The sequence below is a fragment of the Procambarus clarkii genome, chromosome 1 (genome assembly GCF_040958095.1).
Source record: "Procambarus clarkii isolate CNS0578487 chromosome 1, FALCON_Pclarkii_2.0, whole genome shotgun sequence".
Lineage (NCBI taxonomy): Eukaryota > Metazoa > Arthropoda > Malacostraca > Decapoda > Cambaridae > Procambarus > Procambarus clarkii.
In genome coordinates this window covers 12,598,781-12,625,503 of record NC_091150.1, presented here as the reverse complement: position 1 = coordinate 12,625,503, position 26,723 = coordinate 12,598,781, and the positions used below count along the sequence as shown (strand labels likewise).

Here is a 26,723-nt window from a genome sequence, read left to right as displayed (position 1 = left end):
CCTCCACCACGTTACGCGGCAATTGGTTCCACAAATCTACAACCCTGTTACTGAACCAGTATTTACCCAAGTCTTTCCTAAATCTAAACTTATCCAATTTATACCCATTGTTTCGTGTTCTGTCCTGTGTTGATACTTTTAATACCCTATTAATATCCCCCTTGTTATGTCCATTCACCCACTTGTAAACCTCTATCATGTCGCCCCTAACTCTTCGCCTTTCCAGTGAATGCAACTTAAGCTTTGTTAATCTTTCTTCATATGAAAGATTTCTAATTTGGGGAATTAACTTAGTCATCCTACGCTGGACACGTTCAAGTGAATTTATATCCATTCTATAATATGGCGACCAAAACTGAACTGCATAATCTAAATGGGGCCTAACTAGAGCAAGATATAGCTTGAGAACCACACCAGGTGTCTTGTTACTAACGCTGCGATTAATAAATCCAAGTGTCCGATTTGCCTTATTACGAACATTTATGCATTGATCCTTTTGTTTTAAATTCTTACTAATCATAACTCCCAGATCCCTTTCACAATCCGACTTCGCAATCACAACACCATCTAGCTCGTATCTAGTAACTCTATCATCATTACCTAACCTCAGAACTTTACATTTATCAGCATTAAACTGCATCTGCCAATCCTTTGACCATTTCAAAACCCTATCTAGATCAACTTGAAGTGATAGTGAGTCCTCCTCCGAATTAATTTCCCTACCGATTTTCGTATCATCGGCAAATTTGCAAATGTTGCTACTCAAACCTGAATCTAAATCATTTATATATATTATAAACAACAGAGGTCCCAGGACAGAGCCTTGAGGCACTCCACTTACAACATTTTCCCACTCTGACTTGATTCCATTTATACTAACTCTCTGTTTCCTTTGGTATAGCCATGCCCTAATCCAGCTTAATATAGCACCCCCAATACCATGAGACTCTATTTTTTTAATCAGTCTTTCATGTGGCACTGTATCAAAAGCTTTGCTAAAGTCAAGGTATACAACATCGCAATCCTTACCACTATCAACTGCCTCAACAATGCTAGAATAAAAAGATAACAAATTTGTTAAACATGAACGGCCATTTATAAAACCATGTTGCGACTCAATTATTAATTTATGTTTTTCAAGATGAAGACGAATTTTATTTGCTATTATAGATTCGAGTAACTTTCCCACAATAGACGTTAGGCTAATTGGTCGATAGTTAGACGCAAGTGATCTATCTCCTTTCTTAAAAACTGGTATCACATTAGCAACTTTCCAAAACTCTGGCACTCTGCCTGACTCTATTGATTTATTAAATATGGTTGACAGTGGGTCACAAAGCTCCTCTTTGCATTCTTTAAGCACCCTAGCAAACACTTCATCCGGCCCTGGGGATTTGTTTGGTTTGAGTTTTACTATTTGTTTAAGAACATCCTCCCTGGTAACTGCTAAACTCGTCAACCTGTCCTCGTCCCCACCCACATAGACTTGTTCGGCTGAAGGCATATTGTTAAGTTCCTCTTTAGTAAATACAGATACAAAATATTTATTAAAAATACTACTCATCTCTTCATCACTATCTGTTATTTGACCTGTCTCAGTTTTTAATGGACCTATCCTTTCCCTAGTCTTAGTACGATATAACTGAAAAAACCCTTTAGGATTTGTCTTTGCTTGCCCTGCTATGCGAACTTCATAGTTTCTTTTTGCTTTCCTTATCTCTTTTTTAACATTTCTAACCAGTTGTACGAATTCCTGTTCTAAAGTGACCTCCCCATTTTTAATCCTTTTGTACCAAGTTCTCTTATTACCTATAAGGTTCTTCAAATTCTTTGTTATCCACTTTGGGTCATTAGTATACGATCTATTCAATTTGTATGGTATACTACGTTCCTGTGCTTTGTTTAGAATATTCTTAAATAAGTTATATATTGAATCCACATCGAAATACCCATTTAAGTCACCTATCGCTGGGTTCATGTCTCGCTCCAAGACCGGCCCACACCCCATACCCAAGCCTTTCCAATCAATTTGACCCAAAAAATTTCTTAGGCTATTAAAATCAGCTTTTCGAAAATCTGGCACTTTAACAGAATTTTCTCCTACTGGTCTATTCCATTCTATGCTAAATCTGATTTCTTTGTGATCACTGCTCCCTAGCTCACTCCCTATTTCGATGTCATTAATTTGCGTTTCCCTGTTAGTTAACACTAAATCTAAAATATTATTTTCCCGTGTTGGTTCCTTAATGTGTTGCGTAAGAAAGCAATCGTCAATTAATTCTAGAAAATCTTCTGCTTCACTATTCCCTGTTTTGTTCAACCAGTTTATTCCGCTAAAATTAAAGTCACCCATGACATAAATACTGTTAGATCTAGATGCTCTAGATATTTCATCCCATAGATGCTTTGCTTCCATTCTGTCTAAATTTGGTGGCCTATATATTACTCCCATTATAATATTATTAGCTTTTTCGTTTATTTCAATCCAAATAGTTTCTGTGTGTGGCTCTGTTTTGATTCCCTCTTTGAGACTACATTTCAAATTGTCCCTAACATATATGGCTACTCCACCTCCTCGTCTAATATATCTATCTGTGTGAAATAGTTTAAATCCATATATTTGATATTCAGCTAATAGTTCTCTATTTTCTACATTCATCCACGTTTCGGTAAGTGCAATAATATCTATTTTTTCTGTACAGACAAGAGCATTTAATTCGTTAATTTTATTTCTTAGACTTCTACTGTTAGTGTAATATACACTAAGTGAATTGTTATTTTGCGGACCTTCTCTTTCCCTGATCGTTTTGGCAATTCCTTTCTCCCACAAACACATACTTTTATTACCTCCTTCCTCCAAATCAATTCCCATACCTCTATCTACTAACAGTTTAAACCCAAACAAACACCTCTAACCACTTCTTCTAGCGAGTTCGCAACAGCAACAACCCCAGCTCTCGATAGATGCACCCCATCACGAGCATACATTTCATTTCTTCCATAGAAATGTTCCCAGTTGTCTATGAAAGATATTGTATTTGATTTGCAATATCTTTCCAGCCGGCAATTGACACCAAGTGCCCTCGATATCCATTCATTTCCCACTCCCTTTCTTGGAAGAATGCCACATATGATCGGGATTCCTCCCTTGCTCCTAACTAACTCTATGGCTGTTTTATACCTCTGAATCAGTTCCTCACTCCTGACTCGACCAACATCATTTCCTCCCACGCTAATGCAAATAATGGGATTGTTCCCATTACCAGCCATAATATCATTCATGTTGTTTATAATATCACCAATGCCAGCTCCGGGATAGCAAACCCTTAACCTGTTCCCCCTATCTCTAGCACAAAACGTTCTATCCAAATACCTTATCTGGGAATCTCCCACAACTAATGTTTGCTTAGGTACTTCCTTTACTTTCTGAGGGGCCTGCGCTTCCTTTCTCTTCGTTGCTTTCCCTTTTGCGCGATCCACAGTCTCTCCACAGCACTCGTCCTCCAAAACGTCAAATGAATTTGAAGTTGCTATGGCGTTTGAAGGCGGCTTTATCAAAGTCTTCTTAAGGCCCCTGTCTTTCGCAACTCTCCAAGACGAGGTCCCTTTACTGCTGGTCTCCTCCTTCGTTACTTCTCGTTGTTTTTTAAGCTGACGCACCTCCTCCCGCAGAGAGTCCAACTCTGTCCTCAGGGCTCCCACTAGAGTCACCAGGTCCTTCACTACAACTTCCATATTGCTATGATAATATAACAACACTGACATGGCATGGCTATACCAAAGGAAACAGAGAGTTAGTATAAATGGAATCAAGTCAGAGTGGGAAAATGTTGTAAGTGGAGTGCCTCAAGGCTCTGTCCTGGGACCTCTGTTGTTTATAATATATATAAATGATTTAGATTCAGGTTTGAGTAGCAACATTTGCAAATTTGCCGATGATACGAAAATCGGTAGGGAAATTAATTCGGAGGAGGACTCACTATCACTTCAAGTTGATCTAGATAGGGTTTTGAAATGGTCAAAGGATTGGCAGATGCAGTTTAATGCTGATAAATGTAAAGTTCTGAGGTTAGGTAATGATGATAGAGTTACAAGATACGAGCTAGATGGTGTTGTGATTGCGAAGTCGGATTGCGAAAGGGATCTGGGAGTTATGATTAGTAAGAATTTAAAACAAAAGGATCAATGCATAAATGTTCGTAATAAGGCAAATCGGACACTTGGATTTATTAATCGCAGCGTTAGTAACAAGACACCTGGTGTGGTTCTCAAGCTATATCTTGCTCTAGTTAGGCCCCATTTAGATTATGCAGTTCAGTTTTGGTCGCCATATTATAGAATGGATATTTATTCACTTGAACATGTCCAGCGTAGGATGACTAAGTTAATTCCCCAAATTAGAAATCTTTCATATGAAGAAAGATTAACAAAGCTTAAGTTGCATTCACTGGAAAGGCGAAGAGTTAGGGGCGACATGATAGAGGTTTACAAGTGGGTGAATGGACATAACAAGGGGGATATTAATAGGGTATTAAAAGTATCAACACAGGACAGAACACGAAACAATGGGTATAAATTGGATAAGTTTAGATTTAGGAAAGACTTGGGTAAATACTGGTTCAGTAACAGGGTTGTTGATTTGTGGAACCAATTGCCGCGTAACGTGGTGGTGGTGGGGTCCCTCGGTTGTTTCAAGCGCGGGTTGGACAAGTATATGAGTGGGATTGGGTGGTTATAGAATAGGAGCTGCCTCGTATGGGCCAATAGGCCTTCTGCAGTTACCTTTGTTCTTATGTTCTTATGTTAATGTAGAGGGTGAGGAATAGGCAATTGTAATATTCATAGCAATACAAGATAATTCAATTATTAATTCTGTGACATAAGCCAATGGAAGATATGCTAAGTATAAGTTCCCCAATTGTCGATAATCAGCACGAATACAAAATGCTGATACCGCAGAGAAAATATTACCATGAGTTAACTTCACTCCTTTAGGTTCGTCAATAGTACCACAGGTATACATGATAAATGCCACATCACTCTCATCAATATATTTAATGTTATCCTTACATATATCCTCATTTTCATTGCCGGCAAATATTAAACTATAATATGAAATTATGTTAAAATTGTCACTCGTTTTATATGGTGAAACTGTTGGTCCTATTTTATTGATATGATCATCTAAGATAATGACATAATCTATTTGAGGACAAGTAGGTAAAATTTCCTTTTGGAGTTTAGCTAATAACGGTCCACAAGAGGTAATAATAATTCGAATTTCTGTTTCCAAAAGAGAATTGATAATTGTTTTGGGGGGCAAGTTTGTTGGAAGACTGACGACAAATGCCCGTTGTCTAAGGCATCCAAGAGCTGCAATAAGCCATTCTTTCTGGGTTTCAGCATATATGGCAATCGATTGTTGTTGATTTACCCTATTATCATTATTATTATTATTAAAGTTAAGGGAATAGTTTAAACCAATGCCGAATTCAATTACCAATTCATTGACCTCTTGATAAGACTGGTATATATATTTTCCTAGATTAAATTTTTCTATACATTTGTTTCCACCAAATCCTTGTCTTTTTTCTAAAAGCAGTCGAGTACCTAGACAATCATCTAAACCATAATTGGCAGCAGCAAATTGTAGAATAGAAGGGGCTGTAATTGCTTGAGACTTTATTAAATTATTAACTAGAAAAAATCCATCATATCTTCCTCCCTTTTTGAAGCTCATATTTAGAAAAAAAATAGTCTTGGTTTCTTATTATATATATATATATATATATATATATATATATATATATATATATATATATATATATATATATATATATATATATATATATATATATATAATACAGATTCAGCACTTTGAGATTTGGGGAAACGACAATTTATATCATTACATTATTATTAGCTGTTTTACACTAATCAAGTGTGGACCACTCACTGAAGGTCCCAACACAATCCTGACTTCTCATCCTTTCCCTCCTTATCCTCGTCCTCTTTTCCTTCTTATTACTAATCACTTTCCACATTGATATTAAATTTAATTCTATCAAATGGAACTAGGTCATTAATATTTTTAGCTAACAGCTTACATTCCACCTCATTATGGCCATCCTGAAGCTCAAAATCTGATCATTGTAGTAATAACCAGTGGCTGCATCCTCAATTTCCTCTTTAGAGAGAGCTAAGTCATATGACATATGACATATGACATTCTACAAGACTAGGGTCAGCCTTTTGTAGTTCACTCAAGGTGGTACCCATGCCTTGGGCAGATGTGGCAGGAGGTAATGGTAGACTCTCCACTGTGTCCTCGGCCTCGTCATTGAGTCGGGCCATGAACGTATCCACAAGGTCAACTTGGTCACCAAGCAGCCTTAAGATTTTAGAGAGAGAGAGAGAGAGTGAATGAGAAAGAGAGAGTGAATGAGAAAGAGAGAGTGAATGAGAAAGAGAGAGTGAATGAGAAAGAGAGAGTGAATGAGAGAGAGAGAGAGAGAGAGAGAGAGAGAGAGAGAGAGAGAGAGAGAGAGAGAGAGAGAGAGAGAGAGAGAGAGAGAGAGAGAGAGAGAGAGAGAGAGAGAGAGAGAGAGAGAGAGAGAGAGAGAGAGAGAGAGAGAGAGAGAGAGAGGAGGACTCAAATAGAAAACGGGATTCAATGAGATGATAACAGTTTCCTGTCAGGCTATATACAAGACAGAGCCCCTCCACACATTCTTCACAGTTGCTCTCCACACGCGACCAGGTCAGTGTTCTCATTTCCTTACCATAACAGATTTTTTTTTTTTTTATATATTATACCAGAGTGTTTGTTTTTTTTCAGTGAAACTGTGGGTATGGGTTGTTAATGTCATCCCAATATTTTTGTGCTTGTGAATTATTTTTTAAATTTGTGTTTTAATCTTTTAATAGTGACGAAAATATATCTTCGTTTCCCTTAAAAAAGTCGCTTAATGCTGTAATGATAATGTGACGGTACTGTGGTAATTCTCCAAATTCGGAACTATTTAATATATCCACCGTAATGAGATGAGGTGGAATATTTTGTATATAATCATAAAAACATACAAATATACAGAAAAAAGGAGAAACTAGATTTTTACAGTTTAGTGTTTTATTTTCTTTGCTCATGGTATTGCCTAACTTTATATTTCTAAGGGATAAGCTATTTTTATATACAATTAGGAGGAAAATTATATAATAGTCTAAAGCTTGTCCTCATATGTCATAAACTGTCCAATATAAAGCATCCATAAACTTTTCATCATTCAGATATTTCTCGCTCTGTGAGGCAATGAGACAGAGCCGATCCACACTTGATTCACAGTTGATCTCCATCCACGCGATCAGGTCAGTGTTCTCATTTCCTTGCCATAAAGGATTTTTATTTTGATATTCTAATAGACTGTGATATATATCACTATGGTTCTCAGATAAATATGCAAGTGATGGTTTTATGAATGGTGAATTAATTTTATAGCAAGAATATATTAGGCGATATAAAATAGGAATATATAAATATTTTTTAAAAGTATCCAATAGTTTTAAATCATGGAGATAAACCGTGTGATATAGTGCGCCATGAATTGCTGATTTCATTGACTCGTTTGGCAATATATCTGTAAAGAGAGAATGAAATATTTCACCAATGGCATGAATCATAATGCGGAAAGTAATATTTTCATTAAAATAGATTGGGATGGTTTCAGATTTTTGAGCAACATTTATAAATTCTTTAACTGCCCATATATTTGTATCATTTACATCGCCCAGTTTATTTAGAAAAAATACGGAATATTCACGAAGTTTGTCAGATATAAATTTAAGAGAATTTTCTGACCACTTTTCAATTTTATTTAATAAATTATTTTCATGAAGTATTTTTTGGAATTCAGGAGACATTTTGAATTTTCCACTTTTTATCTTACCAGAAATATTTCTTTTTCTGTGTGAAGAAATAAATATACTTTGTAATTTGGGAATCAAGAGTTTAAATATACATGATATTGATAGCAATTCATGGCTTAATTTTTCTCCATTATCGCCTAATTCCCATATATTTTCAGTTTCCAGTGTATTGAGAGCGGAAAATATAAGATCTGGAATGTTAGTCATCACACCATGTCTAGGAAGAAAAATGTTAGTATCACGTATATAAAACGTCATGTTAACTTCCCTGACTAATTCTGGTGGAAGGATAGTTTCAATGGGGATCACTCGACTTATGATTTGAATAAACCAATTAGTTAATCTACTGGGATCTAGAATAAGATTATTTTCTGTTGTAGATATATCTAGAAGAACCACTGGAAGACATCCCACAATACGTGTATCTTCTTCCTTTTGTTTGTGTTCCGTAAAAGTTGATTCCAAAGAAGTTAATGAATTTAATTTTAGTTTGAATAGGTCACTACTGTATTTACGATTGGCCCAAGTTATAATTACATCCCCTCCAGGAGTGTTGAGTATTTCTTTAATTGAAAGTGTACATGTTTTTTTATGGACATCATCTTCGTCTTTATACTGAAATACGATTTGTGAACTAGGTGGAGAGGCTACAAAAACATTTGATGGTTTTTTATGCCAGTTAAAATTCGTATCCATTTTTTTATGTAAAAAAAAACTTAAAATTTTGTTTAAAAAAATGTTAACATTCATAATAATTTTAATAGCATCAGGGAGTGTGGATAGTAATGAACTTGAAGTTATTATCAAACCTGGTGTTGTTTTTGCCCGCCAATATAAAACACTGTTAGTAGATTCACAGGAAAGATTGTTCTATAGCTTCAACTTTACAATTTATGAAAACATTTTCAATCAATTTTTAACTCATTTGAATAGTTGTAAGCAAAAATGTCCTTTTGAAACATTTAATGGAATTTATAAACTTATTCGAATTATTAATCGACAACAAGAACTTATAAAAAATATAAATTTTTAAAAAATTCTGATACAATAATATCCAATGATCATTTTGTATGGAAATATCCACATAAAGAAATTATTTCTGAACAAATTATTTTTTTCAAGGAAACAATTGAAATGTTAAATTCAATTAACAAAACAGAATTAAATCGTAGAGAATTGTGTGTATATATCAGTTTTATACATAGTACCATAAATACTCTCAAGATATATTTTCAATCGTTTACCATTTGAAAAGGACTTAATTCAGATTCGAAATCGAAAAAAATTGATCTTTAATGATTCATCAATTGATGATTTAATGTCAATTTATTATAAACTCTGCCGGGTGTCAGTATATTATACTGATAACAGGTTTATATTAGTAGTTTATTTTGCCATAGTTACCACCAATAATCCACCTAATCATGGATTTTTGTATTCAGTAATACCAGTTTATACAAATATTAACGAAAAATGGAGTGCATCTTTAGAAGTTGAAGATAACAAGTACTTAACGTTATTACAAATTGAAAGTGAATATTGGTATATGGTAATGTCAAAGGAAAACTTTGATGTTATTAATAGTACCTTAGTCATCATTAGTTTTTCATATTTTAATTTAAATTCACACAAATCTCACAATTGTATTAGTGCTGCTTTTAATCAATCTGATGAGGCTATTTTAGAATTATGTAATTATAAATTAACACAAAAATTCAATCCTATATTTATACGTATTGTACCTGGAATTTGGATTTATTCTATTAATAATATCTTAAAATTAAACATATTATGTGGTGGTAATATTAGTCATCGCTTATATCAACAACATATATTATATCCGGGTGTTAGTTTATTAGAATTGAGTAGGGCATGCTATGCCTTTTCAAATTTTTCAGAAACATCATCTGATGGATTAAGGTTATTTTATAATTATAATACGGTATTTTCACATCTAAATAAGATACTAATAAATACACATCAATCTACTAATTTCCTGAAAAAAATCATTGAGAACAATAATAATCCCAATACACACATGCATTTAATCGATGTGTATTATTTGTCAATAATAAATCAATATTTTATTATTTTATGTATATGCCTTATATCCATATTAATTATATATATATTATTATAACTATATGTTTAATTCATTATTGTTATAAACACTATTGTAATGCTACTACTACTACTACTACTACTACTACTACTACTACTACTACTACTACTACAACTACAACTCCAGTTAACACTATGACTTTAACAACTAGTAGTAATACACAACCAGAATCCACCCCATTAATAATGTCATCCTTTTCATTACCCCCTAATCTTCCCCCCCTATCCTCCTTTACCCCCTAATCTTCCCCCCTATCCTCCTCTACCCCCTCTCCCTCCTCCTCCTCCTCCTTCTTCTTCTTTTTCTTCTTCACCTTCTTTTCATCCTCTACCTTCAGCCACTATATATATGAATGAGAATTCTATTTATGATTCACCACGTGAACATTATATGACAATGAAAAGAAATAAATAAAAATGATTACTATTATTTATTTTCTTATAATAATTTACTTATTTATATGTACAATAATTATAGGAGGTGAGGCGATACAAAGAAAAAGAAAGTTATTTCACTATGGTATAACAAGACTAAAAAATATATCGTCATTAGAATGGTATATTGATCAGGCTGAAAGCGATGATGATGCATTAGATAATAATCCATTATTAATTTTATCAACATATGGACATCATCAGGATGACAATCATCATCAAGCCTGTAAAGTGTGGGAAGGTATGAAACTAAATCAGTGTTGTATATTTTTACCTTATCCTTTATATTCTAAAGAAGGTAATGAAATATTACCAGCTAGTGCCTCCTGGCAGGATGGATATTGGTTTGAAATATCTCCTACTAATCCCCTAAAAATACCTACAGTTCCAGTATGTTCAACCACATTAGGTAAATTAATATGGCAAGATTACAATTTCACATGTGAATGTACAACTCATGGATTATTTAGTGGAAAACATTGTGATCAATCCACGTCCAAACTTACTATAGATAATGGATGCAAAAAAGTTGGATGGATTCATGATCTGAATATTGTAGACATATCTAAATTTAATCCAGTCAAAGAAGGCATATGTGTAGAATGTTCTATTCCTGAAACAGTACCGAATTTAGAAGGAATGGAACCTTCTTGTATCCATGTTCACCTTAATAATAATTCTTCCTCTCTAGACATAACCACCACCACCACGACCACCACAACTACTAACGCTTTATATAGAACAAATGTTCCATCTGATACCAAGGCACCTTGCGTGTACGACGCATTAAATGAAAATAATTACAATGAAATTAATAAATATGTAGAAGGATATGGTTGCTCATGTGACTATTTCAGTGGTTACGTTGAGGTTTTAATTCCTTCATTAGTTGGCCTGTTTCGTGAAAAAAATTTGATTAGTAATGCCTGTGTGAAAATTGGTCATAACACAATGGACCCTCATCGAGTTGATTTGGCTTACTATACACTAGAGAATGGTGGCAAACCTTTACAAATGCACACTTAGTATGAACTCGAACCCCTTTTCCAACCCCTGATGTCTAAAGCCAAATCAACATTAAAAAGTGATGTTGAATTTATTATAGATCAACCGGCAATAGCAAAGGTAAATGCCTGTGATTGGATGAATCGTCACATTAAAGCTGATCCACACCAAAAACTATGGCGTTTGAGACATGATGAACGAGGAGATGAGTGGCCTGTTGTTCATAAGACAAAATTGATTAATCATTATAGGCGCCGGCAAGAAACTTATCCCCTATATATCTATCGATTAGCGGTTAGTCCTGGATATGAAGACAAGCATTTTTATGAGACGACTGACGATCGTCGACTATCTAATGCTATTTGGGGCCATCCAATTGTATTCAGCTTTTACTCAGAGAGTATTTGGCATGAACTTACTACCCTTAATCCCTTGGGAGTAACTGAGGGGTGGTATTTTGGTTTAACTATGCTCACTCAACCAGGTCATATAGTTCGACTAGATACACGTGGACAATTTAGGAACCCAGGTGAGGTTGTACCTAATGTGGCTCCACCTGATTATCATGATTTAATTGACCCCCGGCAACCTATTGCTCATCCAGGTATATTATATATTACGTATGTGGTTAATACTTAATCTCTCTCTCTCTCTCTCTCGACTGGATTTGGCCCATAACACATTGATCTCTTTAGAGCCACACGCTGTGCATGGTCCAACACCCAGCCCCACTACCCCTCTTGACTACGATAACTGCGTCGCCAGGGAATCCCAAAAATTCCCCTGTGACTACTATACCCACAGGCCAGGGAATATAAATATATCCCTGTGACTATAGATAGACTCACGTGCCAGGAAACATACCCCTGTGACTACGAATTAATAAAGTACATTGAAGAAATGGAAAGACAATCAGATGACAAACAGCCAACAACGCCACCTCCCCTTTCTATATATTTTAATGAAGTATTTCGACCTATAAACCAGGAAGAATCTAATAATAGTGATAGTAGCATCAGTAGTAGTATCAGTCTAAATGATGTTGATATTAATAATCTTTTAGAAATCAATAACTTCAGTAGTAAGAGATTTAATAAGATTGTAAATAGCTACCTCATGTTTGAAGAGGATAATATAATTAAATTATATTTTGTAAATGTAATGAAAATGTTGGTTGATAATAGTAGTAATATTAATAACGTTATTTTAAAATATTTCATTTATGTTTTAAGTCTTTATTGTATTTCTATGTATTATTTTTACAATATTTATAACATTTTTAGTGTTTCATCTTTAAAAGTAGTAACTAGAGATGATGTGAATTTTTTTAAAATGTTTCAAAACAAAAATATACAAACATTTAAGTATATTTGTAAGAGTAAAGATAAAATTAACATTCTGATAAATAATCCTATTCTGTCCATCAACAAAAACATTTACAATAGTTTATGTCATTTAATGTTTATTGTAAAATTTAGAGGTCAATATATTAGCGACATGTACAACAAAATGTTGTTTACAATATCAACAAAAATAGTTGAAGGGGAAAATGGACTTAATTTTTTTCAAAATTTGGAGTGTGATAAATTTAATATTGAAAGATGGAATCTGGATAAACTATTTCAGTTATAATCAGCTTTATTATAAAGATTCCTGCCTTTTCGGAGGAATTTCAGTATTATCTTCATTCTCTCTCTTTTGTGAAATAAATTGTGGACGGTGGCTAAATAATGGAACCTGATTACTTTTTACTCTAATTATTTGTGAATTAATATTTTCATTGTTTACTTCTGGGAAATAGACTATACCGTCATCATCAAGGAAAATTCCATTTTCTTTATCATATTTAAGATCTACAGTGAGTTCATTTTTATGCTTAATTTTAATTATTTTGTTTTTATATATATATATATGTCCATCTGTTTTAACCCAGTTTATAAATTCTTTAATGTTGGGATGTGTCATTTGATAATAACAATTTTCAAACTGTATATATATTAGAAACATATATAAATAATTATAAAATAGTACCACACATTTTATCCAAATCACTTTGGTCAAAATTACTTTTTCCAAGACATAGAAAGTATGGGGCTAATTCAATCATACAAGGAGAACACACACTTAAATACTTACGATGATCACCCACAAAATTACTTGGTTTACGCCAATTAAACCGAAATGATATCTTGGCTGTACGATAATTACATAGAGTGCAGGATGTTGTTTGTAATTCTATTTTATTAGCCTGAGACATTAAAAAAACAAAACCTTTAAATGTATCATTTCTAAATGATGATACACTCAGTCCTGCAATTATCACATCGATTCCACAACCTTGACATACATGAACAAATTCAGTTAAATTTTCTGGATAAAACAAATGAGCATCGTCGATAAAAATAGTATCAAAGTGAAGAATATAGTCTTTATAATCTAAGTAAGTTTCACTCCGGATTTGGATTTCAGTCGGAATTATTGATCGACATTTTATTTGTTTTAATTGTACATATCTAGGCAAAATCAAAATGGTTTTATTTTTATTTTCTCTGCAATGTGTTTGAGTAAGTTGCAAAAGTCGAGACGATTTTCCTGAGGCCATTAAACCAGTAATAATTGTCAAAGTGCCCTCTCGGTTTTCGTGTTTATTAAACAAACTGACAATAGTTTTGTATTTATCCAAAACCAATGACTCTCTATGGTGGTGGTCTTTAGAAATATTTTCAGGGGAGTTTTGTATTCCCCAAACCTCTTTTATTGATGTTCCATTGAATGAGTAATCCAAATAGGTATATGGAATTCGATTATAGGAAATGGGATGTTCCTTAATTATTTCATCCATGTGGCTAACATCAAAATCCAACAAAGTCTCATCAAACTTATATATAAGCAATGTTTTTCTAACATCTTTCAATGTAAGAGAACCTGTCAAAATAGAATTTAGTATTGATTCACTTAGATTACAAAGAAGTATAATATGGGCATTGCAAAATTCAGATTCCAAATGACCATATTCCTCATCCTCATGCTCCATTGGATCATATATCCAGCAAGGGGATACCGCATTTGCAGTTAGACGAATATCATACTTAAGTTGCACACAATTGGAACCCATACACAAACTGTAAATCTTAACTTGGGGTATGTCCAAAAAACATTTGTCAGCATAATAAATAATTTCTTTTCCTAGTCTGTCTATTAATTCAATTGGAGATGTAATAAGGGTGGATTTAGTATCATCTGCCATGATTATGAGATACCCCGGTCCGAGCTCAGTTCAGGACAGCTGGAATAATTATAACTTATTGTCTTAATAAATACCTTTTATATTATTTATCATATTAAAAAATCTTATGCTAAAACATGAATAGTTCTTCTAATAATCTAATAAATTTTAAAGTTGTTGGGAATGATATGATTACTAACCCTTTACAGTTTCCTATCAATTCTACTGATGACATTACAAATTTTTTAAATACTCCGTTAATTCCGGGAAATTTACCCATTCTCACAGATAATGATACATTAAATTATGTTACCAAAGAAACTCTAGAATCTCTTATTAATTCTTTGACACAACTATTGATTAGTCTTCCTGTTTTCCCTGCCAGACCAGCTTTAGAATGGACTAAAAATGTAGAGAATGAAGTTATTTTAAATATAATTGACGATTACATTAAAAATTGTCAGCATCTAAATGAAGAAACTCATTTAAAAGAATCAACAAAGAGGGCTGAAGAAATCAGTAAATTATTTGATGAAAAACTAAAAAATCTTACAAATTCTGCACAAACAATCCCACCCATAATATATGCACAACCACCTCCACCACCACCAACCCAACTGCCCCTACATACACACTCTTCATTCCATTATTCACCCCATCAACAATTCCCTAGTTCTTATTATCAATGTCAGTGTCAATATACCCCCACTTCTCCTTACTGTTATTATCATTCCCATCCTCCTCCAACAAGTGCTGTTACCTCTTCTCCTCCTCCTCATCCTTCTCCTCCTCCCCCTCCCCCTCCCACTGTCAACCCCACCCATACTCATCAAAATCCTTATATACCACAATCTCCCAATACCCAATTACCATTCACCTCTCAGTCATCACCACAGCAGCAAACATCCCAATCCTCCCCACCACCACAATCTTCCTAAAATGGCAGATGTATTGAAAAGACAAAAAATTAAACTTCCATTTATGGCCCATGATATGTATATATATGTTGAATATTCATTACATGAGACAAATGTAAATATCCCTGTAGATGATCAGGAAAGCATATTCTACATATCTAACAAGGGAGTTGGTATGAGTCTGCAGAACAAGAAAACTGGAAATTATTGTCGAATTGTAAAACTTGCCATATATAATTCGAATGATAAAAAAATTATAGAAAAATGTTCCAACCAGTACTCTTCGCCAGGTTTTATTGCTGGTTATGAGGTGATTGAATGCCTATTGTTTGCTGCTAAAACCATTGCTACTGAACACAATGTTTTTTTCCATAATTCAACGTCCAGTTTTCATTGTGTGTAATGAAAGATTAATTATTGATATTTTGCATTATATAATAACAAATCTAATGATTAACGATGTATGGTGTAATGAATGGAAATATGTTCCTAAAGCTAAAGATAAAATCAAGATCATATTATGGACATTTACAAATTTATCTGATTGGATGGAAGCCAAACGTTTATTTAAAACTGCTATTGTTCATAATTCCCAATTAAAATACTCTCTCTCTCATACGACCAACCTATCCCAGTTAAATTTTTGTAAACTTCATGATATTTTACCCAGTTACTATAAAAATGTAAGTTGCGAAAAGAGACATGCCCATATAATTAATCGGCATAGACAACCCATTGTAATAAAGCCTAGAATATATGTGAATTTCAATCCTCAGGATGAATTTGGAACAAATATTACTACTCAATACAATAATTGTCTTAAGGTTTTTAACAGGTAATAAATAATTACTTATTATTTAATTAATTTTATAGTTTTAGTTAAAACTTTTATGTGATTATTTGAATATAAATTTAATAATGATGGATTACTTTGTTGATTGATTTTTGATTTTTGTTGATTGCTACGATTTTTTGTAAAGAGAGACTTTCCATCCATAACAAAGTGTATTATCATATTATTACAAGTTCTTCCCTTATTATTAGTATTAGTATTAGTATTATTATTATTATTATGATATAATAATTATGATATAATATATTATGATATAATATATTATTATATATGATATAATAGATTCGGGGTATTATGATACCCCGAAACGCTGCGCGTACTAGTGGCTGTACAAGAATGTAACAACTCTTGTATATATCTCAAAAAAAAAAATGATCATCATCATCATCGGTGTTATTGTTACTTAGTAAATTCATGACAATATCACAATAGGCACAAATTATATTACATACTTTTTGGGCTGTAGCATTGATATCAATTGTTCCAACTTGTTTCCCTTTTATGGTATGTGCATGGAAAAAAACGGAACCATCAATCCCAATATATTTTAAATGGCTAAGACCTGAAGGAAAGAATTTCTTTAAATATTGATTTAGCTCTTTGTCATTTTGAACAGTTAACATTATCTTGGTATAAGTTAAACATTTGTTGAAGAAATGAAGACCCATAATATTGTATAAAAAATAAGCTTTTGTAAGTTCTTATATAATAGTTGATGAAAAATATATAAATTATATTTTTAAATTAATGCTTCATTTCCAGAATCATCGGGTGAATGAAATAATAACCACCTCCAGAAGAAACATGTGAAAATGGACAAATTAAAGAAAAAAAAACTTTGTTTTGAAGAAGTCTTCTAAAGAACAAAATCTAGAGCCCCGGAAAAGTGTAACCAACTTAAGAAGGACAGGAGGCCCCATTGAAGACCGACAGACGGCCCAAGAAGACGGGAAGAAGTCTTCTAAAGTACAAAATCTAGAGCCCCGGAAAAGTGTAACCAACTTAAGAAGGACAGGAGGCCCCATTGAAGACCGACAGACGGCCCAAGAAGACGGGAAGAAGTCTTCTAAAGTACAAAATCTAGAGCCCCGGAAAAGTGTAACCAACTTAAGAAGGACAGGAGGCCCCATTGAAGACCGACAGACGGGAAGAAGTCTTCTAAAGAACAAAATCTAGAGCCCCGGAAAAGTGTAACCAACTTAAGAAGGACAGGAGGCCCCATTGAAGACCGACAGACGGCCCAAGAAGACGGGAAGAAGTCTTCTAAAGAACAAAATCTAGAGCCCCGGAAAAGTGTAACCAACTTAAAAAGAACACGAGGCCCCATTGAAGACCGACAGACGTCCCAAGAAGGTGGGAAGAAGCGAAAACGGACGTTTTCTAAAGAAGAAAATCAAGAGGTAAATGAAGAAGCTAAACCAAAATCTGGAAATTTTATAGAAAAGATTAATCCCAAAAATATCCAAGTAAAAGAAAAATATATTGGGTGTTGTTGTTTACATGATAAAGTTATATCAAGACAATTTGCTATCGTAGACGGAAGAATTAATATCCTAAATAAGAGGTTGAATTATATAAATGAAAGATTGGATATTGTTATGGAAAGTAATAGAGAACAAAACATTAAGAATATAAATACGTTATTGAATAATATAAATGAGAAATTGTATATTTTGGAAAGAGAGAAAAAAGAATTAAGATCCTAAATATTATATGGGATAATTATTTTATGAGAGAAATTGGATATTTTGAAAGTCATAGAGATTTACATTATTAGATGGGTAGTAGTATATAGTATAAAAGAAGTATGTATATGAACCATTAACACAAAGAGGAGCTGAAGAATAAGTAACAAAAATGGTTGAAATATATGAAATAATACCTAATTCTGAAACAGATAATTTTACTTCTATGTTTCTTACACCAGAATTAAAGGATAGATTTATGAACAAATATTCTTCAATGATCAATTTTGATATGTGTATTAGAGATATGGTATGGGAGTTATGTGCTACCCCACTTATTCCAACTTATGTCCAAAAAGAAATTGAATATTTGTTGTTAACAAAAGCCATTAATGAAAAATATATAATTAATGCTGATTTAAAATTTATTCTTCGTATAAAAGACCAAACAATTGAAACGGATAAAAAAGTTTATATTAAGGTTGAAGAATTTACCCATTTTTTATGGAATAAAGTCAAAATTCAAATACATTTTGAAATGATAAGTTACCAACGACATCTATGCCAAGAAATTTATCAAAAGATGAGTAACGAACTAGATTATTTTTTCTTACACCCCAATATTATTGGTGCATGTGAATTAAATAAATTATCACTTGTAGCATCTTTAGCTTACACACTACAGAATCTACATAAAATGTCTTGGCATGCATCCAGTTTTCAATTTATAAACGACCACAAAAAAGAGATTAAGTATTATCCTCAAATTGTAAATGGTATTAAACAAGAAATGTCTAATTCTTGGCTTTATATGAGTTTACTTAATGAGATGGTATATAAATGTAACCATAAATATAATGGTCAAATAAATGTTGTTTCCCTTAGAAATTTAGCCAAGTTCTCTAAAAAAACACTTGCTAATTATACAGAAGAAGAAAAAATAATTATTTTGAAAATAGTTAAGGATATTAAAAAACAAACAATGTCAGAGTGTTCATGGTTTTGTTTAGGGTTACTTGATTCATTATGTATGTAGTTAGTTATATGTTCTATTTTTAGCCCATTTTGTAATTGTTATAAATATAACATAATAAAATATATAGCTGTTTTATTTGTTATTTTGTTACCTAAAGATCAGAAATATAAAAAAAATATTAAAAAAATAGAGAATGTTTATATGTCAAAAAGAAGTTAATTCCTTAAAAGTATGTGCTTTCAGTTATATGCCTTTTTCCTATGAAAGTTGGTCGTGGAGTATTAATAATTCCTCAGAGAATAATTCAAAATTTGATGAACATTATTACCTTCCACTACATGACAATAAAGGATTTTATCAAATTGTTACCATGTTTCTGAAATATTGTAGCCAAATATATAATTCACTCTCTAATGATAAAAACCATAATCATAATGAATATATAGCAGGAAGATGCCGACTACGCCAATTACCAGGACTCTTGCTCTTAGGTTATGATACTTTGAAAAGAAAGAAAGGATTAGTATCTTTCTCATTTTTCACCAGTGATTTGCCATGCACTTGGGTTATTCCAACCTCGATTTCTAATTTTTCTGAAATTGTTACCAATCCAGGTTGGATTGCAACTACAATGCTAAAACCTAAAATACCACCTGTTTTTAATTTACCCCACCCTATTAGTATCTTCAGTCTTGCTGACAGTGGTTTAGTAGTAGCTTATCATTGGTCATCTATTCTCTTTTTGCTCTTAGAACCCATATTGGTGATACCTTCTTCTCAGCTTCAATCTAAAAATCTAAAGGGTAAGTGGGATCCACATCAATTAGTAAATAAAAGTAAAAAATATCTTAATGATAAAGAAGCAAGTTTAAAACTTCTCGGTTCTCATTATATCATTCAATATTTTCCCAAGTCTCATCTTAATGAAAATACATTTTCTATTGCAGTCTTTCACTGAAAGCATTTACCGATCAACCAAGAACTACAACAGGATTCATTTCAACCCTCAGATTTTATGAAATCCCTCATTTGGGGTATTTCTCTTCTACAACTGAGTCAAGAAAGACTGAAATAAATAATGGCAACAAGTTCTTATTCCTCTCTACCACATCCTCCTCCTCCTCCTCCTCCTCCTTATTCAATCATAAAACTGCAAAGTAGTGATGGTGATATTTTTGAAGTAGAATATGATATTATCAGACAGAGTGGTGTTATAAAAACCATTTTAAATGATTTGAGTGATGATACCAATGATGAAGCTATTCCTCTTCCAAATGTAAACACTATTATTTAAAAAAAAATAATTGAATGGTGTGGTTACCATCACAATAATAATGATAGTTCTATAATGTCATTTTCAAAATGGGATTTTGATTTTTTTGAACAAGATACATTGTTGCCAATAATTTTGGCAGCTGATTACTTAAATATTAAAGATCTAACTGACAAAGGAATCAAAATGTTTGCCAATATTATTAAAAAATTGACAGTAGAAGAAATCAGAGAAATATTTCATATAACTAACGATTTGACACCTGAAGAAGAAGAAGAAATTATTAAAGAAACTAACTGGTGTAAATTTATATAATTATAAGACCAGAAAGGATGTAAAGAATAATTACTGTGGAGTTCGTAAACCATAGACTTTTTATTAATGGTTAATGAAGGCAGAGGACATGACCTCTTGGGTGTTAGTAATAATTAGATGCTCTCTCTCTCTCTCTCTCTCTCTCTCTCTCTCTCTCTCTCTCTCTCTCTCTCTCTCTCTCTCTCTCTCTCTCTCTCTCTCTCTCTCTCTCTCTCTCTCTCTCTCTCTCTCTCATTCTCTCTCTTTTTCCTCATCCACAATAACTTGAACTTCCCCAAAGTCAGATAGAAGAAAATTATAAAATTGAAAATTATTGGCTACATGGCCATGTATGATATATAAGACAACCCTCAACCTTATATTCCTTGTATTAGTTCTCCACTGTGAAGGGAAGATACCTCGCTTGGAGCTCGTTTATATATATACTATATATATATATATATATATATATATATATATATATATATATATATATAAAAGTGTAAAAAGTATTATTAAAACATATAGTTTTTCATTTCAACAGATATCATTAATCTTTATGGACACTCAGAGTTTCAGTGCTGGAACAGAAACTTTTCTACAAATGAGGGAACAGGAACCTCTAGTCATGGATGAGGTAAAAAAAAAAAAAAAAAAAAAAAATTAACTCTATATCATCATCTGAGACTCCTCATTACAAATTTTCATAAGATTGTGATTTGTCATAAGATTGTGATTTGTCTTCTTCAGTCAAAGGATGACTATTCAAGTTATTATATTTTATCAAATATGTTATGTAAAACTATGTTGTGAATACAATATAATAAATGATGTTCTTTTTTGTTTGTTTTTTATTTTTTTTGTCATCTTATATGGTAAATGTGGTACGATTTGATATGAGATTACAATTCGAGGGGGACAGCAAGGACCAACACTCCCGAGGCACAGAGCGCCGGTGCAGGTGCAGTAGGCGCAGCAAAGACCAGCACTCCCGAGGCACAGAACATCGGCATAGCAAAGACCAACACTCCCGAGGCACAGAGCGACAGCGCAGCAGGCGCAGCAAAGACCAACACTCCCGAGGCACAGAGCGACAACACTCCCGAGGCACAGAGCGACAGCGCAGCAGGCGCAGTAAAGACCAACACTCCCGAGGCATAGAGCGACAGCGCAGCAGACGCAGCAAAGACCAGCACTCCCGAGGCAGAGAATGGAGGTGCAGTAAAGACCAGCACTCCCGATGCAGAGAATGGAGGCGCAGTAAAGACCAGCACTCCCGAGGCGGAGTAAAGACCAGCACTCCCGAGGCGGAGAATGGAGGCGGAGTAAAGACCAGCACTCCCGAGGCGGAGAATGGAGGCGCAGTAAAGACCAGCACTCCCGAGGCAAAGACCAGCACTCTCGAGGTGGAGAATGGCGGCTCAGTAAAGACTGTCACCTCCTTGAGTTATCACAGAGTAGCGGCGCTCCAAAGACCAACTTCAATCATGCTGCTCTTACACCACCACCTGTGCTGACCTGATGCTAGGAGAAAGAGGAAGGGTTGAATTGTACTTACCTCAGTACACGCATGAGGTTTCAGCAGGTGAACACCTTTCTGTTGTAGTTCTGAAATAATTTTAAAAATAATATAATCACGTGATACGACTCCTTTTGAATTTTAATTTATTCCTCGATATTATTTTCACTCTTAAGGTTTTCTTTATAGTTAAAAATGAATAATAATAATAATAATAATAATAATAATAATAATAATAATAATAACCTCTTTAAAAAAAAGAGAAAGAGGAAAAAGAAAAAATTGAAAATTTTGTCTCAATGGCCTATTTCCCATCAAAAGGAGGAATTTACAATCCCAGTGAAAATGAAGAATCTAATAATAAAATTAGAAAAAACAAAACAGCTGCAACAACAGCAACAGAATCTAAACCAACACCAACACCAAGAACAACTAGTGAAAGAAAAAGTGAACAAAATCGAAGAAAATCTCAACAACAACAACAACAACGATACCGCATACCATTTGTCAAAACAGCAGGTGGACTCTTACCCTCTAGTGACGCATATCATGTAAACCGAGATGGTCACATTAAAAACGAGAAAAATCACTTTAATAGGGATGTTTATATTGATGATTATGATTTAGAGGAAAGAACGCGAATAGCTAGAGTTGAAAGACGTTTACAGTATATTGAGGAGTGTTTAGGTAAGAGTAACATCATTAAAGCTGAACCAATAACAGCTTTAATTTATACACATGAAAGTGCTCAATTTATTATAAATAAAGTTTATCATAACTGGATTAGATTTATGGGACATGTGGCTCAGCAACTTATGTCTAGAACAATTGAAAATTTGTTTGGAGCTGCTGATCAATATTTGTTTGAGGGTTGGTTTGAAATTCAAAAAAATTTAAGATCACCCCCACTAAATTATCATTTTATCGACTATAAGGAAAATGTATTAGAAGTAAATAAGGAAATTTTGAATTTGGCGTTAGAAGGTGATAGAGATCAAAATGGTAAACTCCTCTATCCTCAAGATTGTGAGCATATTAATCTTTATTTGGACAATACTACTAATAATGTGTATATTTTTTATTCAATAAATGAATTAATAAACATATATAAAACAAAAACAGATGATGATAAAAATTATATAAACAAGGATAATGATCGGTCTCTTGTAAGTGGCCTAGATGCTTATAGTTTGGTTATGCCTGGAGCTGATAAACGATATAAGGTGTTAGGTTCCCATCGTATTTTATATAATACATTTGTAAATATGTCTAATGGAGAAATGTTCAACACTAGTCTAAATGGAATGGGAATGTCAGCTCTTAACGTCTGTGTTATTATTGTTCATGCCATGATTCATTTAAAATGTTTACTTGATAAAAATATACTTCCCACTGAGAAAATGCGACACTCTAACAAACATTTCATTGAAGAAGTAATAAAACATGTTCCTTCCACATTATTCGGGCATCCCATGTTACCAATTGTTACCTTCAAAGACCAATAAAAAAACAATTTAATAACAATTTAATTAATTTTTAAAAAATAAGAAAACAATGTCGTGGAATATGACTACAAAGCCACTTTTATCATATTTTCCTTCTGATATAACTAGTGATACTAATGTAATTATTACAACTAGTGACACAACGTCAACAATAACAATAACAACAACAACAACTACATCCACTGCAACATCTACAATTACTACTGATATATTGTCACCAATAAACTATGATGACAATAATAATAATAATAATAATGATAATATTAATAATTATTTTAACAGTAAACAAATGTTAGATACTGAAGATTTTACTCAAGATATGTTTTTTTATAAATATGTACGATATCTTAACGAGGAAAAAAGAGCACCAGCTCTTCTTGTTTTTTATTTTGATAATACATTAGCCATATATGATGAACAACAACATTTACAACTGAATTTGTCAGATAGTTTTCCCTCAGTATATACACGGCCATTTTTATATGAGATGTTAGATTATATGAAAGCCACCAACAAACACAATATTCTTATTTTATGGACAGCAGGAAAACGATCATATATTCAAAATGTTTTAACTTTATTGAACATGTGTCAATATTTTACACATATTTTAATGTATTATGACTGTGTTTTATCTAAAAATAAATATGGTGTTAGTAAGTCATATAAATATATTGTCAATAAATACCCTAAATATTCAGATATGAGAGCCATACTGATAGATAACTGGGCTGTTTATAATGCTTTGGGAAGGAAAAGAAAGAGTTATAAGACAAATTATGATGATGGAATAGTCAAACAGCAATACAGTCGACTGATATCTATCAAACCTTATACCATATATGACGTGGTGAAAGAATTTGGGGCTTTCAATATACCCCCTCATCAAATAAATGATATTTATATGTTCATTCGTTCTAAAGGCTTAAACGGCAAAACCAATAATAGTTATAATCATAATAATGGAACAGATTCATCCACACCAGGAAAATTAGACCAGTACCCATCATATGGGGACACAGCTCTCTTATCCTTAATATGTTTTTGTGAAAGAGAAATCTTTGGGATAGTAGCAACTCCGACTATACAAAACAAAAGAAGTATAAACAGTGACTACTATATTATTATGCTTGAAAACGATCAGTTATCAATGATAAATAGAAACAAGGTAGAAAATAGTAATATGATCAGAAGTAGACAATGCCGTCCCCTTATATGGATACAAATTTCAACTTAATGATGGTAGTACTATTAATATCTATTTTATATTTCTATAAGTTTGATTAAGTAGGTACTCGTGGGATTATGCCTGAAAGCTTCTAAGGCAGAATCCCGGCTGGAGAAGCAACAATATGGTGTTCAGCTGACATTGGAATGGTCAAAGAGCGATTGGTTTGTATCCCTAGGACTCAATGATCGTTGGTCATCTTGTGTTAATTCATCATCATCATCATCATCATTCATTCCATACGTTTTTATTTCGGATATGATTTTTTCTATTAATTCAAGTTGGTTATTTAACATTAGTTCTTGTTCATGTATAGTGTCAATAGTTGAAAGGTTAACCCTTTTCCATAATTCATTTTTACTTTCCTCTGTTTTTCTGTAAATTTCTTCAATGTTGTTTTTATAAATTTCTTGAGAGTTTTTTAGTTGCCATTGATAATGTTCATGTAACTGTTGTATACAAAATTTATTATTGTTTTCCAATTGGTTTACATTATTTTGAAATGTGTTTTGAATTTCATTTATTTTTGAATTAGAGATTGTATTCATATTTACACAACTTTTTATGAGTTCATTCATGCCTTTGCATAACAGAAAACAAAGGTAAATCAATTGAGTGTAGATTGAAAATGGTGTATAAAGATTACTACGTTCAAGGGCAAATAGAAACTGTTCAAATAATTTATATACACCAAAAATTCTGTCCGTGAGATTGGGTTCATCCATATTTTCGTTTTCAAGTTCATTGATTGCACAATGTATAAGGTTGGTTAGTAGATCGTTAATGAGGGATGAACCTACTATTTGGTCAATATTATCGGTATTTTTAAAGAATTCATTTAATTTTTGAAGATTTTCTTTCGGTTTAAATTCTTTTATATCATTTTTCTTATCTTCTTGTAATGCTAATTTGAACAGCGTTGAACATATTATCAAAGGAAATGGGTTTAGTCTCTCTGGACTATTTTCATTTTCGGGTATAATTTTAATTTCATTTACAAAGAGTGTTTTTAGAATAGATTTTTCAAAGTCTAAATAAATTTGAAAAGCTTTTTAATATTTTTTATTTTTAAGGGCATCATTAAGATTAATAATATCCAAGGTTGATTTTGAAGTCATTTTTTTTATTTTATTTTACTTTGTTAATTTGGTTGTTTTATGGACTCAATAAACTCGTTGTGATCTTTCATTTCAGCCAAAAAATTTTTATTATGGGTAATATTCCCTAGAGAATTTTTAGAAATGAAGTTTGTGCCAGTATCTCGAGCTAATATATTAGGTAAAAATGTTGCCATATTCTTTAAAACTAATTTTTCATTACTGCATATATTTGTAAGGGAAATGAATCCTATATGAGATGAATAAGCAGTATTAGGAGGGGTGGTTTCTAATATCCTAATCATACATTCTCCATTGGATTCGTCAGTGGAAATATCAATATTTGAATTTTTTTCCGGTTTCAAGTTAATATCTAATATTTTACTAGGGTACATTCCCATTGCAATATCGAGAATGGAAACATCATTAATGTTATTTACCACATCCACATTTAGATCATCATTAAATGTATTGAAATACCGTTTTAAATTATCAGTATTTGAAGTTAAATGACTTTGATACGTTTTAACCATAGGTTTCTCAGTTGCAATATGAGACAGATAAGAAAATTTGGTCTCATGTATAAAAGAAGGGGGATGAATATCTATAGGTCTAACAGGATTTTTGAGTTGTTGTAATACATTGGGTGAACTGGTATTGGTTTGG

General features: G+C 32.8%; 1 pseudogene; it reads left to right on the top strand.

Annotated features, from left to right (window-relative positions):
- Positions 1-26,723, top strand: part of LOC138359146 (ribonucleoside-diphosphate reductase subunit M2 B-like) — an 87,070-nt pseudogene that overhangs the window by 6,263 nt on the left and 54,084 nt on the right.